Below are 5,026 nucleotides of genomic sequence, written 5' to 3'. Positions count from 1 at the left end.
TGACCTTGGCTTTCTAGAAAGAATGTTATTATGGCTACATAACCTCTAACTCCGTCCAATCCCCCCTCCCATTTCCCCACAGTAGAAAGTAGACAGTAGAAAGTGTGGCAGGCCTGAAACCTGAAAAGGAAAGATGGGTTGCAGGTCTGGCAAACAGTTTACTACTCCTAGATATGACTTTCACATGGTTGCAAACTCAGACCTTGGTGAGTGTGCAGCTGGGCTCAGAGGATGTTGCTCAAATCTTGTTCAATTCTTGTTTCAACTCCTGGAAATGTTTGCAAAGTTTAGGCGATCCTGAAGAAACATTGGTGGTCTTAGTCTTGGATCAAATATCTACAAAGGTCCCAAACTTTAGGTGGGCGCCTGGAGATCTTGCCAACTCTTCCGTTACTCTTTAGAGGAAAAAGAAGCCATCTTCTGCAAGGAACCATTGCCCAACTCCTCTTGTCTGAAGTAGAGGTAATCCTTGATTTACGAACCTTCATTTAACGACGATTCAAAGTTATACCAGAGCTTAAAAAAGCGACCTGTGATCATTTTTCATACTTATGACCGTTGCAGCATTCCCATGCTCACGTGATCAAAGGTTGGACAGCAAATGGCTCACGTTTATGATGGTTGCAGTGTCTCATTGCCACGTGATCAACTACTCGGTCGGGAGGAGTTGCATTTGCTCTCGGTTTATTTACAATTTAACCTCACTCCTTTCTAGCACTGATGATGTTCCCTAATTGGGTAATGAAACATCTGCAGGAAAACCACCAAGCTCAGAGAGCACCAAGGACACCCTCAGTCGGTGTCCTTCTCCTCCTCTCTGCAACCCCCCTACTTTCTAGAACTGATGATGCTACCTAGCTGGGTCATGAAACGTCTGCAAGAAACCCACCCTGCTCAGAGAGCATCAAGGACCCACAATCTTTCTCTTCCTCTTCCTCCCTTCTAACACTGATGAAATTTCCTAGTCGGATCATGAAACGTCTGCAAGAAAACCACCCAGCTGAGGGAGCACCAAGGATTTAGAATAATCAAATTTTAGAAAGGTGGAGCTGGAAATGACTCCAAGGATCATCTAGTCAAACTCTGTGCTGGGGGGCGGAAAAGCAACCAAACCATCACGAGAAATCGCGTTCCCAGCTTCTTCTTCTTCTTCTTCTTCTTCTTCTTCTTCTTCTTCTTCTTCTTCTTCTTCTTCTTCTTCTTCTTCTTCTTCTTCTTCTTCTTCTTCTTCTTCTTCTTCTTCTTCTTCTTCCTCTTCCTCCTCCTCCTCCTCCTCCTCTTCTTCTTCCTCTTCTTCTCCCTCCTCCTTCTTCTTCTTCCTCTCCTCTCCTCCTCTTTTCTTCTCCTCTTTTCTCCTTCTCTCTCCTCCTCTTCTCCTCCTCCTCCTCCTCCAGAGATGATGGATGAAGCGCTTTCAGTCTTTGTAGGTCAGCCGTCCCACGAGTGGACAAACCTTAACCTCAAGATGTTATTTCCCCCCCACGTAGTGCAATCCACGGAAGGCCAAAGACACACAAAGAACTGGTGGCAACCACCCCGGTGCGTAATGCATCATGCCTACCCACCAGGTCATGTGCGTTGGCACAGGGCCATCCCTTACCTCCTTTGCAGGCGCCTATGGAGGGGAAGAGCCCAGCCTACACACCCCCAGGAGCCTGGCTGAGATCCCCTTCTCCTTTGGAGAGAGCGGATCTTCTTCCAACGAGTTGAGCAAGACATGGGAGGGAGAGAAACGAAGTGCAAGGAAACCTGACTGCCTCCCATTAAACCTCTTAATTGCGGGGTGTTCCTTTCGGGATGAGTATCCCGGGAAGGAATGTGGTGTGAAGGTTGGCTTCATTCGGAAACCGGTTGGGCCGGTCTGCTCGCATTCCCCCATATCTGCTCATCTCCTTTGGGGAAGGCTGGTTTTGGGGAGACTGTCTCAAGGGGTGCGTTGCAACACAACTGCCTTGTTTGTGCAAGGAGCCAGTGGGTGGGAAAGCGGTGGACCTGTGAGTAACTCCATCACGTTTTCTGGAGTCAGTCAGTCCATGCTAACCTCCTAAATCAAGGCTTCTCAACCGGGGCAAACTTTAAGAGGGGTGGACCTCAATTCCCAGCATTCCCCAGCTAGCCATACCGGCTGTGGAATTCTGGGAGTTGAAGTCCACCCCTCTTAAAGCATGCTGGCTGGGGAATTCTGGGAGTCAAACTCTATCCTCCTTAAAGATCCTGGCTGGGGTATTCTGGGAGTGGAAGTCCACCCCTCAAAGAAAGCAATCTGGGGAAGTTCATCCCTCATAAAGCATCCTGATTGGGGAACTCTGGGAATTGAAGTCCACCCCTTTTAAAGCATGCTGGTTGGGGGATTCTGGGAATTCGCCCATTGTAAAGCATGTTGGTTGGGGAATTCTGGGAGTTGAAGTCTATCCATCTTAGAGATCCTGGCTGGGGAATTCTGGGGCTTAAATTCCACCCATCTTCAAGCCACCAAGATTGAGAAAACCGTTGCCCCAAACGACCCTCTAACACACACCCTGCATTCACACAACCCACTAAGCCTCTTAAAACCCAAAGTTTTCTGTTGAACATGAATCCCTGGGCCGTTCAATCCATTGCATTGTCCTTAGAAGAGTAATTTCGTGCCACCGTTCTCCTTTTGGTGAAAACTGTCTCTTCGCGCAGAAGTATAAAATTAAATAGCAACACTGAGATGCATTTTCTTAAAAAATGAAAAGGTACATTTATTGAAAACAGTTAATACTTTATACAGTTTCTTCTCACAGAATTGTGTGTCCCTCCCTCCCTCCCTCCTTCCCACCCACCCCGGTGAAGTTGAGCCAAGGGGCATGGATGCCCCCATGATCGACAAACCGAGATGGCGAAATGGTTTACCAACCATCTCAGTTCCAAAATTATAAGCCATTTGGATCCCGCAGAGGTTTGCTCAACAGTGCCCTAAGACTGGGGAGCTCTACTCCCGAGGAAGCGTTGGCAACTTTGCAGACTTAATCACAGCCACATCGTGAGGTTTGTGGTAGTGAAAAAAAGGAGCCCACCTTAGAGCGGACTGGTGCATCTGAATGGACTTTTCCGTCCTTTCCATTTTGATCCCTGGAGGTTTTGAACAAAGATTATGTCCCATTTCTGTCTTCTCCAGGTTGGCTTGCATGCCATCTGTTTTCCACTGCGTAGTTGCAACCCAGCACATCTGGATGCCTCCAAGCTGGGGCAGTTCTTGTGTGTTCAAGACTTTGATAACAAGGCAACACAGTGGTGAGCATGTATGTATTTCTAATCTGTATCTATGTTTACTCCAGCAAAGAGAAGGACTAGGGGGGACAGGATAGCTGTCTTCTAATATTCGAGGGACTGCCACAAAACAGAGGGTGAACCTGTTCTCCAAAGCACCTGAAGTCCAGACAAGGAGAACCTAATCAAGGAGAGAAGCAACCTGGAATTGAGGAGAAATTTCCTAGCAGTGAGGACAATTAACCAGTGGAACAGCTTGCCACTAGACGTTGGTACTACTGGATTTTAAGAAAGATTGGAGAGCTGTTTGTCTATATAGGGTCTCTTGCTTGAGCAGGGGTTGGACTAGGAGACCTTCAAGGTCCCTTCCAGCTCTATTCTGCATTAAGGTATTAAGTTCCCTCCCAATCCTGTTATTCTGTATTCTGTGTGTCTTTCTTTCCAGCTGCAGGGAAGAGAGAGTTAATGGGCAGGGCAGCCCGAGAAAATTCCCATAGAAATTTCCCATAGGCAGAGGGTGGGGGCTACAGCAATTAAGGGAGGGGGCTAGGAAATCAGGGGCATGTGTCCCTGGCCATGCTTCCTCTCAAGGGTGGACCCCTTCCCTCCCCAGTTATTCCCACCTTTTATCAAAATATCCAGCTTTTTGAGGCCCTCGAGGCACCCGGCACCCCGCAATCATGGCCAAATGCTGGTTAACCGATCACGCGACTTTGGAACATGGAAGGGGGTGGGTGTGCACGGGCGTGTCGCAACACATCTGTGCATGCCCACGGCTTCCCCGTGTGTGTGTGTTTTCCGAGCGCTTCTAATCCAAAGGGCCCTTTGCACCGAGTCTCCCTTGTTTTTTTGCTCCTTAGCCCAGTTGCTGTGGGAAAGAATGAAAGGTAGGAAGAAGGAGGGGGGGGGGCAAGGGGAAGAAACCGAGGGTGCGGGTGGCTACTAGAAATGGCAATGGGGAATTGCGGAAGTCCGTGCAAAGTTTTTGGCCTGGAAGCCCTGCCGGCTGTTGCATGGCGCATGGAGGAGGGGTCCTTCCGTCTGCCTTCTTACAAGGCAGAATCCCACCCGTGCCGATGGGGGTCTCGGTAGCCCTGTGCTCTGCTCCTCACACCTTTGTCCATTTGGGGGTCTGCAGGGAGGGAGGGAACCTCCAGCACATTCGTGCGCAGAATACAAGTAGTCCTCGACTTACGATAGTTCATTTAGTGGCCACTCCGAGTTACGACAGCATTGAAAAAAGCTACTTATGGCCGTGCTTAAGACCGTCTCAGCATCCCCGTGTTTATGTGATTGAAATCCAGATGTTTGGCAAGGGACTTTTATTTACAGCCGTTGCTTTTGCCTTTTGCGACCTTCTGACAAGCAAAGTCTGTGGGACAACAGATTCACGCCACAACCGTGTGACTCACTTAATGGATGCAGCGATTCACTTAACGGCGCTGGTGAAAAAGGTCGCAAAATGGGGCAAACCTCACTTAGCCACTGACTGAGCAAGAGGCATTTTGGGCTCAAGGGTGGTCGTAAGGCGAGGACTACTTGTAAGTTCTTCCAGGGGACCTTCCTCTGGGAGATTGCCCCCCCCCCCCGTCTGCTTTGACACCCCCCTCTCTTCTGGCCCTTTGAGAGAAATCTATTGCAAGGTTTCGAAGAGAGAGAGGAAGATTGTCCATCCTTAAGAGAGGGAAGAAGGGTCCGAAAAGGGAATGGCGGCCTTGTCGGTCCTCTCCCCAAGAGAAAGGGGTGTTCCCTACGTCTGCCTGTTTGATTTCTGGGTGAATCCTTTCCTCAG

Source organism: Natrix helvetica (genome assembly GCF_964273705.1).
Source record: "Natrix helvetica genome assembly, chromosome: 5".
In the NCBI taxonomy this organism is placed as follows: Eukaryota; Metazoa; Chordata; class Lepidosauria; order Squamata; family Natricidae; genus Natrix; species Natrix helvetica.
Note: the sequence above shows the minus strand (reverse complement) of the source record.